The sequence below is a fragment of the Cynocephalus volans genome, chromosome 13 (genome assembly GCF_027409185.1).
Source record: "Cynocephalus volans isolate mCynVol1 chromosome 13, mCynVol1.pri, whole genome shotgun sequence".
Lineage (NCBI taxonomy): Eukaryota > Metazoa > Chordata > Mammalia > Dermoptera > Cynocephalidae > Cynocephalus > Cynocephalus volans.
In genome coordinates this window covers 23,203,505-23,228,011 of record NC_084472.1, presented here as the reverse complement: position 1 = coordinate 23,228,011, position 24,507 = coordinate 23,203,505, and the positions used below count along the sequence as shown (strand labels likewise).

At 38.8% G+C, this 24,507-nt stretch overlaps 1 protein-coding gene and 1 pseudogene across 1 annotated transcript in view; both read left to right on the top strand.

Moving 5' to 3' along the window:
• The window catches only part of CHST9 (carbohydrate sulfotransferase 9), a 288,995-nt gene that overhangs the window by 203,337 nt on the left and 61,151 nt on the right, over window positions 1-24,507 (top strand). The window lies entirely within an intron of this gene.
• Window positions 9,744-10,255, top strand: LOC134362054 (large ribosomal subunit protein uL23-like; annotated as a pseudogene).

The following is a 24,507-nucleotide window of genomic DNA, read 5'->3' as shown; positions in this document are numbered from 1 at the left end:
CAAATATAAGATCTGATATCAAAGCACAAAAAAATTCACATTTTTTTTTCCAAGAATTTCAGAGGAATCCTCTTCAATTCAGTCCTTATAAGGCTGTTTAAGGTCTACTAAACAAGGATAGTGACCGAGTACACTCTCACAGGGAATGTATTCACACTCCAGTCTGTCAATCATGCAAGTAAAACTAGTCAATATTCATTTATTTATTCATCACGTATTTAATGAGCTTCTACTTTGTGTCAAGAACTGTGCTAGGCTCAGGAGTTTCTGTGGTGAACAAGAGATCATTGGTTCCTACCCTAAATGTTTATAAAATCTTTTAAAGAAAAATAGCACTTCCTTCTTTCTCAAACCATCTGTGTCTGGAGTCTTGCCACCGTCTGTTCCCAGGATAGATGCAGTGTGGTCTGCTCTTCTTCAGTGACTAGCTTCTAATTCAGAGTTGGGGGCATCCGATGGAAGAGCTTCGTGTTCCTATGTCCTATCTTCCTGGATTCCAGGAAAGTGAGAATCTGGGATGTGAGCTGTGCCTCAACAGTGGGGGGATCCGCAAACATGGGAGCATGGTGAGATATGAACAGGAAAAAAAAGGACAAATAACAACATCAATTTTTCCCCCTTTTACTGGATTGTCCCATTAGCACACAAACATGCTGTTCTTCCTCCCACCCTCGATATTGTCTCCTAGTCCCACCTTCCCTTACAACTCTGCCCACCGCTCCGCCCTTTCCAGAGAAGTTCTTCAGAAGATTTCCTCTCGTTCATCTTTCTGGAAACCTTCCATAAGGACACTTACTTTCATCACTTCGTGAAACTGCTCCAGGGCATCGTGACCACCTCACTGCAGATGCAGTAGTCCATTCTCAGTCCTCCTCTTCCGCAGACCTATGAGAAACACCGGCACAGTCGATCACTCCCTCCTCCTCAGAAAACGGGCTTCACTTGATGTCTAAGACACTGCGGCCTCCTGTTTTCACTGCAGGGGCCTCTCGGTTTCTTTGCTGCTTCCTCCTCTGTCTTTAGTTTTCTGACGTCGAGGTGGCCCAATGCCATTTGTCTTCTCTTCTTACACCATGGTAATCTCATCTGGTCTAATGCTACTAATCATCAAATTTATATCCATCCAGATCAGTCTCTGGATCCCAGGTTTATATGTTCAGCTACCTATTTGATATTGATCATTAAAAGTATAAGAAAAAGGCTGGCCAGTTAGCTCAGTTGATTAGACCATGGTACTGGTAACACCAAGGTCCAGGGTTCAATCCCTGTATCAGCCAGTTGCCAAAAAAAAAGAAGAAAGAAAAAGTCTAAGAAACATAACATGTTTCCAGTTTTCCTCTCATGAGTCTCCAGTCTTCTACATGTCAGTGATGGCAATTCCATCCTTACAGTTGTTTGGGCTATAAAACTTGGAATCACCTTTGATTTCTTTCTTTCTCTCACATCCTATATCTAATCCTTTTGGAAACTAAGAGGAATCCATTTTCAAAATCAGACGAGCATCTAATACCACAGATCCCCAACTTCCCTGCTACTACCCTGGTCCCAACTCCCATCATCTCTTGTTTGGGTTATTGTCATAACCTCATAAGAAGTGACCCTGTTTTCCACTCACGTCCTATATCCACCACCACCTAATCTCAACAGATATGTCCAAATGGTCATTTTAAGACATAAGTAGGCTCAAAAGCCTGCATTTCACACAGCCTTACATATCTCTCCCCCGACTCTGCCACAGCCCAGCCCCAAGGTTCTCTCTGACCTTATTACCTTCTACTCTCCCCTATTTTCACTCTATTCCATCCACACTGGAGAGGCAGCATGTTGAGGAAAAATCACTTAGGTCTAGAGAGGAGAAGGAAGAAGGAAAAAAAAGGGAAGGGAACAGTAAAAAAAAAAAAAAAAAAAAAAAACATGGAAAGGAGCAAAGCAAGTAACTTGGGATTGGAATGGACTAGAACTTTCTTTTCCTCAACAAATTTGTGTTCATTTATTAAACATACACTTTTCAATCACTGACAATAGGCAACACCCTAGACAGATTCTCTAAGGTACAGTGATGAATGAGGCACAGATCCTGTCCTTACGGCACACAGTCATGCAGGGAAGATATAGCATGTACCCGAATTACTAAAGCACTCTAAAGAAAGTAAAGCCTGGCATGAAACTTTCACATAAAATGCTAAGGTCATCAATTAATTGATGGAAAGATTTAAGTCTCACTACCAAAAAGCAATTGGCTATAGATGTTTTTGGAAGCTAGACTTAAGCAGAATTTTTTAAAGTGAAATAGTTATTGGAGTGTAATGTACTTACAGAAAAGTAAATCCTAACTAACAGCTCAATGAATTTTCATCCATGTAACCAACATCCTGATCAAGAAGCAAAGAATTACTTGCACCCTAGAATCCTCCTCTGGCCTCCTTCCAGTCACTCCATAGCATTACCTTAACTTTTAAAAACAGCTTTATTGGAGTATAATTGATATACAGTAAATTGCACATATTTAAAGAATAGAATGTGATAAGTTTTAACATATGCATATACCTGTGAAACTATCATTACAAAAAAGATAGTGAACGTATACATTGTTCACAAAAGTCTCTTTGTCCCTTTTTGATTCTTTCCTCCTGCTGCAATCTCTAATCTGCTTTCTTTCATTATAAATTAGTTTACTTTTTCTAGAGTTTTATATAAATGGAATCATACAGTATGTACTCATTTCTATCTGGCTTCTCTAAGTGAAGATAGTTCTTGTGAAAGTCATCAAGGTTGTCGCATTTATCAATAGTACACTCCTTTTTAATGCTGAGTAGTATTCCATTGTATGGATATACCACAATGTGTTTATCCATTCTCCTGCTGATGGATATGTGACTTGCTTCCAGTTTGTGGTAGGTACAAATAATGCTGCTATGAACATTTGTTTACAAGCATTTGTGTGGACATGCTTTCATTTCTCTTGGGTAAATGCCTAGGAGTGGATAGACTGGATTACATGATAGGTGTGTGTTTAAGTTTTTAAAAAGCTGCTGACCTGTTTTCCAGAATGATTGTACTGTTTTACATCAGGGACCATCAGGGATGTATAATATTTGTAAGTTCTTTACATCAATGCCAACATTGATATGGTCAGTCTTTCTAATTTTAGCCATTCTGATAGGTAGGAAGCAGGACATTATGGTGGTTTTAATTTACATTTCCATAATGACTAATGATGTTGAACATCTTTTCATATGCTTATTTACCATCCCTGTATCTTCCTGGGTGAAGTATCTGTTCAAATCTTTTGCTCAATTATCTACTGGGTGGTTTATTTTCTTATTATCGAGTTTTGAGAGTTCTTTACATATTTGGATATAATTCTTTTATTAGTGATATGCTTTGCAAATATTTCTCCTGGCCTATTCTTTTTATTTTTATTCTCTTTATTTATTAGTCCATTTGCTTATAACAGAATACTTGAAACTGGGTAATTTATAAAGAAAACAAAATTTATTTCTTACAGTTTTGGAGGCTGAGAAGTCTAAGGCAACACATATGATGAGGGCCCTCTTCTCGGTGGGGAGTTTCTAACTGAGTCCCATACTAACCCAGGTTATCACATGGTGAGAATGGCAAGAGCAAAAAAGCTAACCTGCTCACTTGCTCTCTTGATAAAGTCATCAGAACCACTCCCTGATAACCCATTAAACCATTAGCCCATTGGTGGATTAATCCATTCGTGAGGGCAGGGCCCTCACAATCAATGACCTCTAAAGGCCCCACCTTTAAAATACCATAATTGGATTTCCATCCTCTTGACACTGTTAGGAACTAGTTTCCAGTGCATGAACTTCTGGGGGACACATTCAGACCATTATTTTCATTTAGCACTTTATTTTCTTTGCTCTGCCTAATTGGGTTTCAGTTTGCTCTTTTTTGTTTGTTTGTTTGTTTGTTTTGTTTTGTTTTGTTTTGTTTTGTTTCTTACGGTAAAAGTTGGAGTCATCGATTGGAGACTTTTTTTTTCTTATATACATGTTTAAAACTATAAATTTCCCTCTAAGTACTATTTTAGTGGCACCTTATAAATTCTGATATGTCATGTTTTCATTTTCATTCACTTCAAAACACTTCCTAATTTCCTTTTTTTGTTTTTTTTGACCTATATGTTATTTATATTTTCCAGAAACTTTCATGTTATTGATTTCTAATTTAATTCTATTATGGCCAGAAAACATACTTTATATGACTTGAATCTTTTCAAATTTATTGAGACTTGTATCCTGGACCAGAATTATGGTCTGTTTGATGGATGTCCCATGTGCACTTGAAAAAGTATGTATTATTCTGTTCCTGGGTGGAGTTTTTAATAATTAGTCAAGTCAGTTTGGTTGATAATGCTGCTCAAGTCTGCTATAGCTTTGCTGAGTATCTTTCTACTTGTTCTATTCATTACTGGGGTAAAGGTCTTGAAATCTCTGACAGTAGTTGTGGATTTAGCTATTTTTCCTTGGAGTTCTAGCAGTTTTTGCTACATATATTTTGAAACTCTGTTTTTAGAGGCATAAACATCTAGCATTGTTTTGTCTTCATGATTAATTGGCCATTTATTATTATGATATGACCTTCTTTATATCTGGTAATATTCCTTGCTTTGAAATCAACATTGTCTGCTATTAACATAGAAACTCTCACTTTCTTTTGGCTAGTATTATAATTTATCTTTTTTCAAGCTTTTATTCTTTTTATGTCTTTATATTTGAAGTGTTTTTTTAAGTATTGTTGTGTTATGCTTTTTTAGTCAATACAACATGAATACCTTTTAACTGGCATGTATACCATTTATATGTAATGCAATTATTAATAAGGTTAGTTTAAATACTATCATCCCCTTGCTATTTGTTTTCTAATTGTCTCATGTCTTTTTTGTTACCTTTTCCCCCTTTGTCTGCCTTCTTTTGGATTAATCAATTTTTTAATTGTTTGATTTTATTTCCTTTATTGGCTTATTATAACTCTTCATTTTATTACTTTAGTGGTTCCTTTTGGGATAAAGTGTACATCTTTAACATTCTACTTTCAAGTGTTATTATTTTAGTCCATCATGGCTGCTCTAACAAAATACCATAAACTGGGTACCTTATAAAAAATTGAAATTTATTTTTCACAGTTCTAGAGGCTGAAAAGTCCAAATCAAGTCAGGCATGGTTAGGTTCTACTAAGAGTTCTCTTCTGGGTTGCAGACTGTTGACTTCTTTCCGTATCTTCACATGGTGAAAGCAGCAAGGCAGCTCTTTGAGGTCTGTTTTATAAGGTCACTAATCCCTTTCCATGAGTGCTCTGCCTAATCACCTCCAAAAAAGGCCTTACCTCCCAATACCATCACCTTGGGGGTTAGGCTGCAATGGATCAATTAGGAGGGGACACAACCATTCAGATCATAGCAGATATTATACCACTTTATATATAATATAGAAGCCTTACAATAGTATACCTCCGCTTCCCCAATCCCAACCTTTATGCTGTCGGTGTCATATATCTTACTCTTATGTGTCATAAATCACACAATACATTTTTGTTATTTTTGCCTAAAGAGGCAATTGTCTTTTTAAAGGATTAAGTAATATTTTTAAAGTTTTATGTATTTGCCCATATAGCTACTATTTCAATTGCTTTTCATACCTTTGTTTAGACACAGATTTCTACCCAGTATCAACTTCCTGCTGCCTAAGAATCTTTTTAATATTTTTTATAAATTCTTTCAACTTTTATGTGTCTGAAAACATCTTTATTTAGCCTTTACTTTTGAAAGATATTTTTGCTGGATATAGAATTCTAGGTTGACGGGTCGTTTGCTTTCAGTACTGTAAAGATGCTGTTTCGATGTCTTTCACTTGCATTGTTTCCAACAAGAAATCTTGTCAGCCTCATCTTTCCTCTTCTATACATAAAATGCTTTTTTTCCTCTGGCTGCTTCTAAGATTTTTCCTTTAGTGCTAGTTTTGAGGGATTTGCTTATGATGTGCATTGGTATGGTTTTCTTCATATTTTCTGTGGTTGGAGTTTGTTGTGCTTTTTAGATTTCTGAGCTTACAGTTTTCACCAAAAGTATGAAACTTTTTAGCCATTACTTCTTCAAATATTTTTTCTGTCTTTCTCTTCTCCTTTCAGAAACTCCAATTACACATATATTAGGCTGCTTGAAGTTGTCCTAGAGCTCTTAATTCTCTATCTATCTATCTATCTATATTCTTTTTTCTGTATTTTTATTTTGGATAATTTCTATTGCTATGCCTTAAAGTTCACGAATCTTATTTTCTGCAATGTCTAATCTGTCATTAATCTCATCCAGTGTAATTTTCATCTCAGGCATTCCAGTTTTTCTCTCTAGAAGTTTGATTTAGGTCATTTTTATGTTTTCCATGTCTCTACTTAAACTTTTAACCATACAGAATATAGTTGTAATAACTTTTTAAAATATCTTTGTCTGCTGATTCTCAAATCTGAGCTAGTTCTGTTTAAGTTTGGGTTGATTTATTTATTTTCCTCATTATTGGTCTCACTTTCCCGCTTCCTTACACACCTTGTAATCTTTGATTGGGTACCAGCCATTCTGAATTTTATCTTGTATGCTGAATGTTTTTGTATACCTAGAAATTTTCCTGGGCTTTATCCCGGAATGCAGTTAAATTACTCAGAGACAGTTTGATCATTTTGGTTCCAGTTTTTATGATTTTTAAAATAGATCTGAATCGGTGATCAGTCTAGGACTAATTATCATCCACCACTGAGGCAAGACCTTCCTGAACATTGGGTTGATTTTTTGCATCTCTTCAATGCCCTGTATATTGTAACTTTTCCTAGTTTGGCTGGTGGGAATAGGCACTGTTGCCAGCCTTGTGTAAGTGTCAGTTACTGTTGCCTCTGACCCTTTGAGATGGTTTTTTCTCTGCCTTCGGTCGTTATCTCACATGCATGCACTCATCAGCAATTGCTGAACATGCTGTGGGGACCCTCTACAGATCTCTGGCATTCTCTCCCTGGATTGCACTCTCCTTTCTTTGTCTTGAAAACTCTAGCCACCTTGCTCTTGAATTCTTATGTCTGCCCCTTAAACTTAAAGAGTCTTCTGGGCTCCACCACAGTTCCCCCTCCTTGTGCCCAGCCTGGGAACTCAAGTTGGTAACTGGGACAATCATGTGGCTCGCCTCGCTTGTTTTCTATCTCTCAGAAATTACTGTCCTCCTTTTCCTGCTGTCCAGTGTCATGAAAACCATTGGAAAAGGAGTCATAGAACAAGGTACAGTGAGTAAAGACTTCAAGAGGTTAAGGAGCACAGTGATACCTGTTGCATAAAATGTTCAAAAAAAAAAAACTGGAAAAACTGTAATCCCTTTCTCACTCCCCCTTGTAAATTGTGAGCTCCTTGAAGCCAGTGGCAATATCCTAGTCACTGTGTATCTCCAAGTCCCAATAAGGGCTGCTACTGTGACTAGCACACAGTGAACTTACTAGAAATAAATGAATGAATCAATCAAAAAGTTATTTAGTGGAATATGTGGAGTTTTGTTGCTACCATTTTGTTTGCTTGACTGTTTTTGCTGGAGAAACAACTCAGTTCTAGATCACCCGATTGGCAAAGTATGTATATTCTTAGCAGCATTTGCAAAGCAGAGGCAAAAAAAAAAAAAAAAAAGTGAGACAAGTTTAGCTTTGATAAGTTTATCCAGAATCTTATAATCAGAAATGTTTTAAGAAATTATTTTAACTACAGCATACATATGTGTTTTGTGTTTTGTAGTTTCTTTCTTTCTTTTTCTTAATTACATATGAGTAAAGGGATTAGGAAGTGGGTCACCATAATCTTTTCAATGTTTAGAGACTCTGAATTCAGCCTCTGGGCAGAAATCAGATCATGGAGAGCCCTATGAGTCTTGTTTACTTCGTGTAGGATTTTGTACTTTATCTTAAAGACAGCTGTAAGCCATTGAATGATGTTAAGGAGGGAAAATAACATAATAGATTTGCTTTTCTAAAGGTCACTTTGGCTGCTCTGTGGAGGATTGATTGGAAAGTGGGAAGGGGAGGATGGGAAACTGGAGTTCAGAGACCAGTTACATGAAATGTTGAAGCTGATCAAGAGTTGATACGAACTTGAACTAGGGCTATGACAGGAGGGAGGAAAAGACTGGATTCAACATAAACTTAGTAAGTTGAATCAACTCACTAAATTTGCTGACAAAGATAGAGAGCTTGTCAGAAATGCTTAGAATTAGCTTTAAATGTAATAGTAATAATTGAATTGTCAGGCCTCTGCTCCTACTGGATCTGTGAGGTTGTATAATGGAAGTCTCTGTTAACTACAAAGCACTGGACACATACAAAGCAGGATAATTGCCCACAGAAATCATACCTCCAAAGTCCCTGTGCCAGAGGCAAGCACTGAGAGTTTGAAAATGAGTTCATGTTTATTGGTGATCAACAGCAGGATCACACATGTATTCCTGAACAATGAACTCACTGTTCATTCTCAAGTGCTCATTACAATGGAAATTAGTAACACTCAGATGATTGATGCTTCTCTGTTCTAAACACGCCCCTTAGCAAATACTCGCTGCAGCTGCGTAAGTCAGGCATTCACTCACTGATTGATGCCAAGCATGAGTGGCTATTTTTTATGAATGGAATGAAGATGTGTAGCTCACCATGAAGAATAAGCATCATGTCTACATGGGTCGTGAGCAAGAACTTATTTCTAGCTTGATATTTAGGTATAAAGGACTTTGCCTGGTTATACATATTTATGTTTTGGGCCCTGTAAAAAAGGAACATTTAGCTGCTTCTTGTCAATATTTTATGGGATTTTTTAAGCCAAAACCTTTATTTAACATGTAAAGTTCAATCTCTAACCAATTCTAATTTCTTGATCCACTTCCCAGTCTGGGAACTAGAAAAAAAACGCAATATTCCACCTCTGCTCTTAATGTGCAGGTGAAAATGAGAAAAAGAGGGCCCTCTGTGGCCTTAACTCATTCCCATCGACGTCACAGAACTCTCCCTATGTATTTATTTCTGTGTAGATGATTAATGATCAGCATTTTGAAGAAAGACTGAAGAATTAAAAGGCAGTACATATATTCTTTAAGATCACTTCATTTTACATAGACTTTCTGCACTGGGATTTGGGACATAGCATGCTCAGGCTTCTGTTTTGGCCAATGGGTTACTACAAAATCATTGCACAGCCTCTTTCATACCATTTGGATCATTTTCTGCCCTTGGTAAAATATTCATTATTAACTATTATAAATTATAAAATCTTTTTTCCTAAGAAAAGTGTCGACTTTCTTTTTGAACAGATTTAGCACTGATAGAACTGCTAGCTTTAAGTAGCACTACCAGGAACTGAATCTGCATGCTGAAGATGTAAACTGTAGGGATTTTAAAAGGAAAGAAACCCGACATGTAAAATGGAGCAAAGGCAGGGTGATGGACAAAAGAAAATTCAGTATGTGGAACTTCCTAAGTCTAGTGTCTGAGTCATTGAATAATTAGACATTTTTTTTTTAAAGCCAGTCAAATTTAGCAGTGGGGAGTTGTATACCATCATTAGTGACACTAGTGTTAATAAGTTCTGATAACCCACTACCATTGAACCAGCCAATAATTGAATATTGTCACATGTATTGAGCATTAATTTCACCCAGATTTCCAAGGTAAAGAATTCCAATAAAGCTATAGTCTGGCCCTTTCACAAGATGGCGCCGAAGGCGAAGAAGGAAGCTCCTGCCCCTGCCAAAGCCGAAGCCAAAGCAAAGGCTTTGAAGGCCAAGAAGGCAGTGCTGAAAGGTGTCCAAAGCCACAAAAAGAAGAAGATCCGCACATCACCCACCTTCCAGTGGCCCAAGACACTGCGGCTCCGGAGGCAACCCAAATATCCTCGGAAGAGCGCTCCCAGGAGAAACAAGCTTGACCACTATGCCATCATCAAGTTCCCCCTGACCACTGAGTCTGCCATGAAGAAAATAGAAGACAACAACACACTTGTGTTCATTGTGGATGTCAAGGCCAATAAGCACCAGATCAAACAGGCTGTGAAGAAGCTCTAAGACATTGATGTGGCCAAGGTCAACACCCTGATCAGGCCTGATGGAGAGAAGAAGGCATATGTTCGACTGGCTCCTGATTATGATGCTCTGGATGTTGCCAACAAAATTGGGATCATCTAAACTTGAGTCCAGATGGTTAATTCCAAATATACAACTTTTTTCACCATTAAAAAAAAAAAAAAAAAAAGCTATAGTCTGCTCTATCTCTCTGGCCTCCAACTTACGTTTGGTACATAATAATCATTGCCCTTATTATCTATATTCATATAGCAATTTTATTATATAATTGAATAAAGCACTATTTCCTTATAATCAACAAGAATGTATTGAGAATCTGTTGTACTTCTAGACACTGGGGATTGTAAAAATTAGTAACACTTGACTCTTGCCTTAAAAGCACCCACAGTCTCGTCTGGAAGAAAGACAAGGAATACATAACTGTAATAAAGCATCAGAAATCTATGGTGGAGGTTTTTATAGAAGTACAGAGAAGTCACACCTAAGCCTGACAGGTAGAGAGGGCAGGGAAACAGAGAAGCTCCCCGGAGGAAGAAATATTTGTGCTGTCTTAATGGAGTCTTGATGAATTCTAGGATATAGCCTCGAAGTGGTGAAAATAGATTCAACTTCTTTGAAAGCAATTGAGCAATACTTGTATATGTCAAAAGTCATTAAAAAAATGTTGACATAGCAACCAATGCAACAAGCAGAACTTATTTGGGTCTTGATGTAAACAAATCAATTGTAAGAAGGAAGGAGAGAGAGAGAATTGGAGAAATTTAAACTTGTTTAATGTTTGATTATATTAAGGAAATATTATTGATTATTAAAATGTGATTATATACTGTAAAAAAAGAAAATATAGTTTTTATATAAAAAAGAAAATTTATACTGCTTATTTTATGCTCATTTAGACTGAAAGGAGCTATATAAGAAGCTGTGCTGTGTAGCATGTGTGTGAAAATGAGATCCATTCAAATGAATGTGTGTATTCAGGAAACTTGGAATAGTCCATCATTTATTCATTTAACAAATATTGAGTGCCTACTAAAAAGAAAAAAAATGTTGAGACCTAGAATTTCTCTTCTTTGAATCTTTAGTTTAAAAAAATATGAAACAGAAAAAATATTTAAGAGTGTTAATTCCAGTTATTCATAGTAACAATATGGAAAACAGCCACAGAGGTATTTTTAAGGAAATTATAGTTTATCAACTCAATGGACTATAAGGTAGACACACATGATTTTTGCTAAGAATTTATCATAACATTTGATGGCTTATCCTACAAACATTTATTGAGCAATCTGTGCCAGGCAGTGATCTAGGCTCTGGGTTCACAAAGTCAAATAGATATTGTTCCTGAAGGAGCTCATGGTAAGATGGGTAATGTAGATGATTTAATTAGCTCTTATAGGAAGAAGGGATATGGATTCCAATGGTGGCAGAAAAATGTCATTAGAATGCAGATGAGGTCCCTGTAAATCAAATTGGCAAGAGAAATGGAGCTACAAAAAAGAGATGGTACAGGACTTCAGTTTTGAATAAGAGGAGAGAAAGAAAATGGAAATAAAAGAAATTTCTTATTTTATGTTATATTATATGTTATATGGGCGGACTATAACATTGAATATGCAGTTTAACCACAACTATGTAAAACCAACCAAACCTGTGTGCGTGTGCGTGTGTGCGTGCGTGCGTGCGTGCGTGCGTGCGTGTGTGCGTGTGTGTGTGAGTGAAGAGAGCAAAGAAACAAACTGAAGTTTTGAGAGTGATTATCTTCTGGGTAATGTTTTTCTCACTTCTTTTTGGCCTTTTCCAAATATTCTAATACTAACAGGTGTTGCTTTTACAATGAAAGAAGATGCAAGAGGTTGCCAGCAGAGGATAAAAGGCACACAGTGTTCACATTTTATAGGAGAACTACTCATGGTTAAACTTTCCTAACAAAACAGGATGGGTACATTCCAAGAAGCAACAGTACAGGGTAACATTCCCAAGGATAAAAGACCGTTATGTTCCCCAAAATCCCATCCCCAATGCTTAAAAAACAGCAAGAACAACAAAAACCACAGATGTAGGCCTTGTCACATAAGTCAGCTAGAAAATTCTTATTGGCTAAGACTGCAACCTCTTTTGGATTCATCACTCTGTAGAGAATCCACTCTGCTCTGTGCTGAGCCAGGCACTGAATCTGTCATTCACTCAGTTCGTTCCTCTTTGCCACAAATACCAAATGGTAGGCACCTCTCTCTTCAGCTAACAAAAGCAGACCAACATTTGTGAGAGCACAGAAGGTGTCATATTTTTAATCTATGTGGACTCCAGTGCCTCAGAGAGTTCTAGTACAGGATAGATGCTCATACATTTTTCTTGATCAATGAACAAAAAGATAATTAATACTCTGATATAATACTTAATAAACATACAAGTCTTAAATAAATCATCTAAATAGATATTTTTATTGTCCTTAAGGAACCTGCTCTAAAAAGATAAAAATAAAATTATATTAACACAAAAATCAGAAAAAAGGGGAAAGAAAGAGGAGTTAAGAAGAGCAAAAAGAACTTTGAAACAGATTCATAATTAAATAGAATAATATATTAGTAATTTCTGTGTTATTCCAAGAAAAATAAATCAATTTTTCACATTAAATATCATTTTACACTGGGAATAAAAAAACACAGGAGAAGAGAGAATGTCTTTGAGAATCATCAAAGCATGTCTTACTTCTTACACATGCATATACCTGCTCTCCTTTTGCCTGCATCTAAAAAGGGGACTCATTTAGCATTCTCGGGTGAACATAAGAGTATTTCTGTACTGCATCTGAGCCTGTGAAGTTTTTATTTTTTAGCTTATTAAGGTGGTGCACATAATCATGCCCTAGTGACTTCAGCTGCATATGCCCTTTGAAAAATCTCTAATGACATGTTGGACACCCTGCATATAAATGTCACCACTTGGAATGAGAGTCCGACTTGCTCATGGGAATGTTCTCTGCTTGGCTTCAGTGTAATGTTATCCCTGGTCTAATGAAAGCAAATGGTTCTCAGTAACTCTCTTGTAAGTGTAATATTGCAAATTCTTTTTCTGCTATGCATATGGTGGTGTAAATAGCTTAGCAATACACACAAGAACAATTCTACTAAAGGATAAGAAAAAAAGATAAATTGATATCTGTGTGGACCTAGACCTTTTAGATTGTTTTCAGAGCTCGTCACTGCAACAGCCATTTCCCCCGCATTACTTTTGACTAGCAGACTTGGCTTTCTACATGTATGGGAGGGATCTTTAAATCCATATTACTTTTTTTTTTTTTTAAACAAATGACCTTTGGAAATGATTTCCAATAATTCCAGCCCACTTTAAGCTCAAGGCTTGGTAGTGAAAGGTCACTCTACATTTAGACTAAATGCGGATAGATTTGTGCTCCCTGCAGCAGGCTATTGCTTTAGGACTTGCTATTGTATTTGACCCAATCTTCTTTCTAACCCAAGCATTTAGACAGCTTCCATCTGGGTTTTGTTTAAACTTCTCTTTTTTAACTTCAGTACAAATGAAATGGCCTTGTATGCTAGCAAGTAACTTTTTCTTCTTTAGAGGTGCACATTTTTCTTAGAAATATAAGACAGTAGAATGGGGTACACATGTTGAACTTTTCTAAGATGATTCTGTGACTTTTACACTGAGGGTGCTCTCAAGTCCATAAAAGGGCCCCGAGCAAGGCACACAGGGCTTGCTGATCCCTCATCTTTCTCTCATTCTTCCCTTCAATAATACCATTTCTTATTAAAGGGGAAGAAGAAAACAAAAACAAAGAATCTTTAGCCCAGGCAGCTACACATAAACATTTCATACGGCTTCATGAAGGAAGATGCAAGGAGATGAACTTTTCCTCTTCTGATCTGTGAGGACCTTCAGATCACAACTGCTACTGTGCTGGCCTTTCATGAGCAATGCCACTCTCCTGCCCCCAGCTTCCTTCCCTCACCATGCCTTGCTGGCTTCCCAATTAATGTGACTTTGCCACACCATACAACCTCTACGAATGGGTCACTGTAGTGCTTTTCTTCCTGGCCTGCAAGAGTTCATCCATGATAGAAAAGGACTTCAAAGGTATTCAAGGGACTCAATCTCTCTCTGGGTTTGAGTGAGTTATTACAATGGAGGGAGGAAACACCCTTAACCTCTACCCTTCTGGACCCTCACCCCAGTCTTGCCAGCTGGAAAGCAAAGTTGCTTCCTCATGCTTGTCACATAGGAACCTGGAAAGGACTCTGGACAGGGTGTCAGGAAACTTGAGTCCATGTTCAGATTTTGCCATGGACCAGTTATGTGGCTTGGTAATAAATCGCTTGTCCTGTACGCTTGATCTTTTGTCTGAACCGAATGAGTTAATAGAATTAATTTCTGTAAATTCAGTGAAACAATGTCCAGCCTTGTCAACAACACTTTTCCTAAGTGAGTGTCTTCATATCAGATTCCTCAGGGAGAGTCAGATTATTTCAACTCTATTTGATCCTGATTTCAAAGAAGGTGCCCAGATGACTCCATCTGCCCTAAGAATGCACCAGAATGAAATGATTTCTTATATTCTTGTACTGTTTCGAAAATTCAAAGTTGCTTTCACTTATCCCACTTGCAGTACCACATTTAGTCCTCCTGATTAGTGTAGATTTGGGGTCCACTGTTGGAGTCCCTCCGGTGCTTTGCTGCTCACAGGCTGAGACTCCTGCCATTTGGAGGATCGCTCCAGGGCACTGGGTCCTGCTTGCTTTTCTAAAGTGGTGTTGGGGCACCGCCTGATGACAGGCCTGTGTTGGAAACACTGGGAACCCAAAAGGCCAGCTCCTTTGCCTGGAGGTGAATGAATTCTGAGATGTCATTTATGCTGTACAGTGCCCCTCCCTCAAAAGTCAATCTGAGTCTGAGCTCCTTTCCTGACCCCTCTCCTGCTCCCCCCACCCCTTCCTGGCTCCCCCCAACCCTTCCTGGCTTCTCCCACCCCTTCCTGGCTTCTCCTGGAAGCCCCTGCTTACTACATCCCTTGCACTTGAAGTGTTGGCCCAGGCGCCCCTTATCTAATACAATAGTAGGTTTAAACAAAGTCAGGAAAAGAAGAAAAAAAAGAAAGAAATAAACAAAGTCAGGTTTACAAGACACAGTAGGTGGGTTATCAAAAGACCCATGTTTGCGGCTCTGTCACACAGCAGCTGCATGGCCTGCAGCACGGTGGACAGAGCTCAGAGCCTCTCTTTCCTCATTTGTAAAATGAAAATAATAATGCCCACTCCGGCTACTGTGTAGGTTGTTGGGAGGATCGGATGAGATCATAGATGGTGGAAGTGTTTGAAACCTGCATACAAACATAGGGAAACTAATACTCCACCTAAAACAACAGTTTAACCTAAAACTAAACTCACTAACAAGTAGGTTTCCAGAAGAAACCAACTCAACCAGTTATGAGATTCAGAAAACATACTTCACATTTCAGTCTCCTCCTACCTCTTTCTTCCCCCACATTCTACATACTTCCCTCCTCTAACTCTTTGCTCTTCTTTTAAGTAGTCCATGTGTGTTCTAGATGATGACCAGAGGAAGTGCTGCATGGGCCTCCTTATCTCTGTTACTTACAGTCTCCCACCCCATTGAAGGCTTTGCCACACCTACTACTGCCTGAAGTTGTCTGCTACCCACTCCTGAATACTGCTTTTAATTTTATTAGTCCCTTATTTCTTTCATTTCAAATTGCATTGGGTCTTAAAACCACAGAAAGGAAACAGATATCTCACTGAGTTGTCATAGATCATAGTTCAAATCCTATACTTCACATTTTGTCATGAATTGATGGAACACAGTAAAATAGAGTTAATAGAACGTTTGGCCCAGATGGTGGCTTGATTAAAAACATCTCAGTGTATCAAAGCTTTTTTTCGTGAAAGCCCTGCAAGATTCATGATAAGATTTTGTTTTTAATAAGGATCTAATTAGAGGGCTCAGTGTGAGAGTTTGAAGACACAAAGTCAGTATGATTTGGTACAGTAAGTATTTCTCCAGCACTTAGGCATGAGGGATAAACAGAAGAATGGTACATAACCCCTGTTGGAGGAAACAGATACAAAATCAGATCATTATAATAGAATATGATAAGTACCCAGCATGCTCAGAGCAATGGAGTCCAGTCTAGGGTTCAAAAACCACCTCACCATGTAAAGTGTCACCTCCTTGAGTTTTTTATGATACTTGAAAATCTCTTTAGCATCCCCTGGGGCCTTCTGTCCACCGCCCTGCATCTTTGCCTCATTTAGGACCCCTGATTCTTTCGTCTGTTTGTGCACACACTTGTGGTGCCACATGTTCTGCCAGGTACCATTTGAGACATTATGAATTCCACATAGAATGAGACAGACCCAGTCCCAGCCGTCTGGTTGTGGATTATGTTCTAGTGGTAAGAAACAGACAACACGGAATTGACTAAGCAACAGGCTGGCAGGCCGTAGTGACCTCTGTGAAAGAAATGCACAGAATGATCGAGCAAGAATAAGCAGGAGAGGCCTCAGGAAGCTGGCTGGTCAGGGAAGGCCTCTCAAAGACGAGACATTTGAGCTAAGACATGAAAAAGAAGAGAGCATGTTCTGTGAGGCTGGGAGCATTTGTCATCAAGTGACAGAAGGAGGCCAGTGTAGCTTGAGTTAGTGAACAAGGAGCAGCAATCCAAGAGTGAGGTTGGAGGAAGGCAGAGGCCGTCATGGGGGTCGTGGGAAGAAACTGGGTTTCATTCTCAGTGCCATGCCATGTTTGAAACTAAAACTGCATTTTAAAACACACACATCTGAAAGGAAATCTGAAGTCAGAGCCCATGCCAAGGACAAGTGTCACCCCCGGTGTGAGCAGCCTTCAGCTCCCACCTGGATCACTTCATCCACTCACCTGCCACCTCCACCTCCACCCTCACCCTCCTAGAGTCCCTTCTCAGTACAGACCCTTTTTAAAGTAGGCTGAAATCATGTTACTTTTCTGCTCCAAACTCTGCCACAGCTCCCTTTGTCACTCAAGGTGAAAGCCAAATCCTTAGAGTGGCCTCCAAGGCCCCCCATAGTCTGTCCTCGGCTCCCCAGACTCTGTCTGTCCCCACCTGCTCCAGCCACACCAGCTTCCTCCTGTTTTTCAAAAGCACAGAGCTGCTCTCACTTCAGGGCTTTTGCACTGTGGCTCCCTCTGCCCAGAACCCTCTTTCCCAGGATAGCCCATGACCAATGCCACCACCTCCTTCCAGTCCTCGTCCAGTGACTCATCTCAGGGAACCCCCCAGTGTCCTCTGCAGTCCTGCCACCATCTCCACCACAGCCCCCTCACCCTGCTCAGCTGTGTCTTTTTCCATAAAACTTACCATCTTCTAACATATTCTATCATTGACCTACCTACTGTTTCTATTACTTATTGTCGGTATCTTCTTCAAGAGCCTAGAATCAGCTCCAGGGGGGCGGGAATCTGTGTCTGTAGGCAGTTGTGAGAGCTATCCACAGCCATTTGGCATGTTCCTTCCAAGTCGGATAGAGGAGTGAGTTTCTCTGATTCCTTGAATTTGGACGAGGCCGTGTGACCTGCTTTGGCCAACAGCAGGTGAGCAGAGGGGATGTAAGCCCCCTGAGCAGGGCCCTGTGCAGCCAGCCCTCTGTCTCATCCCCCCTCCCTCTGACACAGCATCCCACACCTTTCAAGATGGAGGCTATTCCATGGGCTCATCCTGGAGCAATTAATTTGAGCAAAATTCCCCTGGCAGCCATCCAAGGTCATGTAGTATGATCAAAGAATAAACCTTTTATCTTAAGCCACTTTGACTTGGTGATTGTTTGTTCTCACGACATAATCTGTCCTGTTGTAAGTCTCATTTGTTCAGGAATGTCTCACGGGTACTTATAACCATGTCAGGTGCATAGCATATGCTCAGTCTGTGTTTGTTGAGTGTATTTCTCTGTCTTTATTCTTAAATTTTTATATGGCATGTTTTAAATTTAAATATACTAACATTGTTACCAGACCTGGATACAGGCTTTATTCCATTAGGTGTCCTATGACTGATCTGGTCAACAGTCAACATTAAGTACCCACAATGGGAGCTAGGTGTTTCTTAGGACCCCAGAGGAATAAGCCACTGTGTCTACCTTAAAGTAGTTTGCAACCTAGTTGCAGAAACAAAACACATATGGAAAATCATAAGCACCAGTGAGTGGTGGTGGGTGATACATCCTAAAACTGTCCTGAGAGTTCAGAGGTGGGAGCAACTGCTGAGCACTGGGCTGGTTAGAGGAGCAGATGAGAAGCTGCCTGAGCTGGGCCTTGAGGACTAGATAAGCAGACATCAAGCGAGGGAGACAGTATTCCTGCCAGGGGCAATAGCATTCAATCACACACAAGCAGGAATGGATTTTGAAATATTATAAGGTAGTATATACCACTGTAGTTAGAGGCCAGATTGTGGAACTAGATTCCTTGATTGAAGTGCTGATGTCTGTGTCCTGGCTCTGTGACTTTAGACAGATCAGTTAACCTCTCTGTGCCTCAACGTCCTCATTTGTAAAATGACAATCATAATAATACCTACCTCAGAGGATTATTGTGAGGATTAAATAAATTAATATGTAGAGTGTTTAGAATAATACCTGACAGACAGTAAGTGCTCACTTGGAAAGAAGAGTTGGTAATCAGGCATATCTTAGATTTTGCAAGATAGTGAATCTGGGATAAAGGAGTCATGGTTTCATTCTATAGGCAAAAATATTTTTTGTTAGCAATTCAGAGATTTTGATCAGAGAGCTGTATTTGAGAAGGTCGGTATTCCAGCAGGGTGTGTGCAGGCTGAAACTGACTCTGGAGGCGGAGAGGTTGGTTTGGAGGCACGCACGATAGTCCCATGGTGGGTGATGTCAAGCACACAGCACAGTCATGGCCAAGAGACACATTGGAGCGGTCCTGGAGAAGGTACTCTGGACCTACCAACTGGCTGCCTGGGAAAGAAGAGAGAGATGCCAAGTGACCCAAAAACTTCAGGGTCTGGGTGACTGAGAGAGATAACACCAACCAAAATGGCAAAGGCCAGAGGGGAACAGATTTTAAGGGAAAGATGACAAATTCTATTTTAGACACTGAAGTATCAAGGTCACACTATTTAGAAGGAAATTAGATATGATAAACTGAAGCTTAACTAACTTAAGGCTATGCTCAAATGTCACTCAGAAAACCTTCCCCAAATAGCTTATCTGAAATACCTCTCTCCTCCCCTCTCTCTCTAGCTCATCACCCTAACTTATTTCCTTCCTTGCACCTCATGGCACAATATCACATTCTATTTTTGATTATATGCTTATTGTTTTTCTCTCCCCACCCCCTCTCTAATGTAAGCTCAGTAAGAACAGGGACATTTCCTTTCTTATTCATTGCTGTATCCTCAGAGCCCAGGACAGTGTCTAGCCCTGTAGGCTTTCAAGAACTGTTTTGTGGAATAAACACATTTTTATCTGGGAGGGTAACTGCCAAATATATATTAACAACCAAAGGTCACCTTCACCCTGTTTAAAGACTTCCATCCTTTTGTTAGTTAGGACTTAACAGAAAAAAAAAAAAAAAGCAAAAGAAAGAAAGGAAAAGAGAAGAGGAATAAAAACGGAAGACTAGCTAGTAAATCATAAAGCTGCATAAATTCAAGGAAGAACAGATACAGGAGCCAATGAAGCAGAGTTGAGAGTGGACTTGAACCCATGTGGGGATTTTGTGTAAGTAAAGGAGCCAATCAGTGGAGGAAAAGTGTATTCTTCAATCAATAGTGTGAGCAAACAAAAAAAGAATGAAATTCTGTCATTCGTGGAAACACAGATGAGCCTGGAAGATGTTATGTTGAGTGAAGTAAGCCAGACACAGAAAAATAAATACCCCACGTTCTCATATGTGGAAGTTGAACATTTTGAGCTCATAGAAGTTGAAAGAATCGTGGTTTCTAGAAGCTGGGAGGGGTGTGGAGGGAAGGCACAGGGACAAGTTGTTTAACAAATACAAATTTATACCTAGATAGGAAAAATAAGTTCTAGTTTTCTCAAGTAATGCTGCATGTCTATAATTAACAATAATGTATTATATATTTTCAAATGGTTAGAAGAGAGGAGTTGAAAAGTTCTCAACACAAAGAAATGATAAATGTTTGCAGAGGTGGATATGCGAATTACCTTGATTTGATCATCACACATAGTATGCATGTATCAAAATATCACTCTGTGCCCCATAAATACGTACAAATATTACGTGTCAAAAAAATAAAAACTAAATAGTGTGGCAAAACTGGTTAGCCATCTGGAAGAAAAGCATATCTGGATCTTTTCCTCAAGAGTTACACCAAAATAACCATAAGCATTTACACCAAAATAAATGTGAAGTGTATCAAATTTTTAAGCATGAGATAAGAAATCATCAAAATAATAGATAGTAAAAGTACTAAAAGAAAATAGCTCATTTTTTAAAACATCCATGGATTGGAAAAAGCCTTTCTAAGAATGGCATAAAACACAAGAACCATAGTAGAATATTTAATAAATTTACTTACAAATATTAAAAATCACACACACTCTCAAAAATTTTCATGATCCAAGTCAAAAGACAGCAGAGGTAAAAATTATTTAGAATTTGGCACACAGATATCTAATTTCTTTAATATGCACAAATCTATTATAAATAAAAAGTAGATGTGTAGAAAATGGCCAATCTACAGAAAAACAAACAAAAATTATTAGTAAACATAAAAGAATCAATCTCATCTCACTCATTTTTTATTTTTATTTTTTTATTTTTTGTTATTTATTTATTACAAATATTCATGAGATACAAAGCTGATTGTCCCCCCCCCGCCCCGCCCTCCTGCCCATGATGTGAGGGCCAGATTCATACTGGGGGCGTACGCATTACCAGAAATTACGTTTGTTCCCTTTGTCCCCTCTCAATTATTCCCCAACATCCCTCCCCCTCCCCCACTCCCCTCCACTACAATTTGTAGCCCTAGGAATGTTCCCTCCCTCTGTTGGATCATGGCACTGCTGTGGTCTTTCTTTCCTGCCTTCCTTTCTCTCTTAGCTCCCACATATGAGTGAGCACATGCGGTATTTATCCGTCTGTGCTTTGCTTGTTTTGCTCAACATAAGTTTCTCCAATCACTCATTTTTTAAATGCCAGTTAAAACCATGAGATAGCAATGGCAAAGACTTCAAAGCTTGATAATGCTAAAGGCAAGAGGACATGGGTCAAACAACAAACTGGTAAGTTGTTGGTGGAAGTGTGAATTTGTATAACATTGTTGTGGTCATTTGGCAATAACAGTCAAAACATTAAATTTACATACCCTTTGGCCAATTAATTTCAGTTCTAAGAATTTAACCTACAGAATACACTTGTATGAATGCACAAAGATACAAGAAGGCTCATTAACAAATTGCTTGTAATAAGGCATTTCTAAACACATACAATTGCTATCTGCCTAAAAAGTTATAAAACTTCTATTCAGTAGAATACAGTGCAGTTATTAAGAACAACAAAGTAGATCTATATGCACCAACAGGGATATTTACAATGTACTGTTAAAGAAAAAAAAAAAAAAACAAGTAACTGAACAGCATGTAAAGCATAGATTCATGTGTGTAAAAAGCAAAAGGACAAATTTAAAAATTCTTTTGTGCCAAACAAAAACTTTCAGAATGCTATGTAAGTAGCTGGTAATTGTGGTTACCCACAGGGAGTGTGACAGAAGGGTGAAGTGACAGTTTTAATTTTCACTATATCCCCTCCCAACTTAGAACTTTTTAATAATGAATATGATTACTTTCAGAATTTCACAAAAGGAAAAATAAAGCCCTCAATATTTCGGTCAACTATCCTTTGGGTTCATCCCCCCAAAAATGTATCTGTAGTGTTTGCTTGAATATTCCTGAGATTAAAATGACAAGTTCTCAGATTTGCCCAACACATCTGCCGACCAGAATATTAAGAGATTATATTGATTTGAAGAATCTTATGAACCTCTATAAATTTTTATTAAAGGGGAACAATTAAAGTCTTGTTTTCATATCACCAAAAGTCAATAACATTAACCCAGGACAACCCGAAATGCTAAAATAATTTATGTGCCTCAAAAGAGCCAACTTTCCTTCACTTGTTCAGTTTATAGTAACTCAGAATCCTTTCTAACATTACTGGGGGAACTAGGCAACAGAAAGGACAACTGAGAAGACAGCACCATGACAGGAAGATCTCTGCTTAATTCACTGGAAGGCCAAACAGTATAACAGCGACCTGACCAGCATGCGTGCGTGTGCATGCATGAGCGTGCATGTGGAGAGAGCAAGATCCTAAACCAGTGTCAGCATTGTATCAAGGAGTTCGTTTAAATCAAGAAGCACTGTATGCATAATTTATATTCCTATCTTGTTCCAAAAGGATTTAAGGCAGGAAGATGAAATCTTAAAAATCCCCAAAGTGCTAGATTACTATTCTTGCAATTTAAAATGAATGTCTATTTCTGTCTAGAGTCTGAGACAACAATAACATATTTCTGATGGCTTTGACTCTCTTTTGCTGTGACTGATCTTTTCCAAGGATTAGAAGAGATTTTTTTTAGAAAAATGGAATTATCCTATCAATTACACTTTTTCTTTGACTTTTTACAACAGCCATCACATAAATCATAGTTTTAATAAAGTGTTCCTCTTTCTGAACTTATCAGAAAAATGATTTAAAATTATTGACAATATTAAATTTTATCCTTCCCCCCAAGTGATCATTTGGGTCCATCAGTTGGGAATGCCCGAGATTTTAGAAAGAGACAAAAACAATTAGTTGAGAAAAATTAAACAGCATTATGAATAAACTATAAATGCTTGCTAAACCATAGAATATTAGGCATATCAACTGAGACCACATACAAGTCTGTGCTGCTTTAATTGCCAATCTCATCTCACTGGGTGGCAGTCAGGGTTCCAAAGGTTTTTTCCTCAGTGTCAACTTCCTCGACATTCTTTCTTGTCCTACCGTGAGATTTCTTCCTGGGTCATTCACTGGGTCTACCAGTTGGCCATATGACTCTCTGATCCCTGTGGGTTGATTTGACATCTGATGGTACCGATATTGGATCTTGCTACCGTTAACTCTACAGGTGCTTTTTACTGTTGCTGCAGAAGTAAAGAGGAGAATGAACATGTATCAAGCTCTTCTAGGCACTTGGCACATGTTATTCATTTAGTCCTCACAGCAATACTATGAAATAGCTTTCATTATTATCCACATCTCTCTAATTTGCAATCCATGGCTTAGAGATGTTAAGTAACTTGCACAAGGTTGCACAGCTAATGAGTGGCAGAGCCCAGACTTGATCTCATGTCTGTGGTTGTCAAAGCCCATGGTACCAGCCAGGGGCAAACTAAGGAGCAAGCCAGATGGCCCACTGCCCAGGGTGACAATCTATAAAAAGCACAGAACGTTACTGGAGTAAATCAATACTGTGTCGTCAGTTCACTTGGGTTTCCACACACAAATCTTCACATAGTTATAAATTGATTGCACTGTGCCTGCAAGTGGAAATAACACTCCCACCAGTACCAGTACCTGCTACCTCAGATGCATGTGTTTGTAAAATGCACTGCAAGTTGACTGGTGAAGCTTCAGGTCATGACTGCCAACCAGATGACACTCACCTGAGGTTCATAGCCAAGTCACAGTCAGCTAAAATTCTAAACCCAAATAATGCATGGCCCAGAACTGGGTGTAGATTATTTCTTGTATTAAGTTGTAAATAGTTTAAATAGCTTCCCAAGAAGTTGTTCACTTTGTACAACTACAAGTAACAAAGGAAAGTAATAGGCCACTAAACATAAAAAAGAAGGGAGCCCCTTATTTTCTAGCCTAAGACTCCTGCCATATTGACCTGGCCTTACTTCTGACCACTAGGCAAAAAGATTTTCCATAGTCCCCCCTTCCCTGTGCATTTATTTGTCATGTGGCATCTTTGCTGTACTGGTTACATCGTGCTCCCTTCTTATGTTCTGCATGAAATTCAGCATCAATCCTGCACATTTCCTTTATACCTCTTCTGCAAGAGCACAGCTCAAAGTTCTCCTTCAAGACAGTGTTTTCTATCTTTTTCCACATCACAGTGTACATAGAAAATGGTGGTGTTTGTGTGGCAAACATAGTAAGTGGACAAGGCTGCTGGAGGTGGGAGGACAAAGGACTTGGAGACTTGGGCTGCCCCAGGCCCAGACTGGCAGACCCAAGAGCTGGGGGGGTCAATATCTCAGCACACCTGCTTACTACTCACCTGAGAATCTCTGCTGTAAGGAACACTACAGTTTCCATTAGTGTAAACTGGACCCAGCTTTGA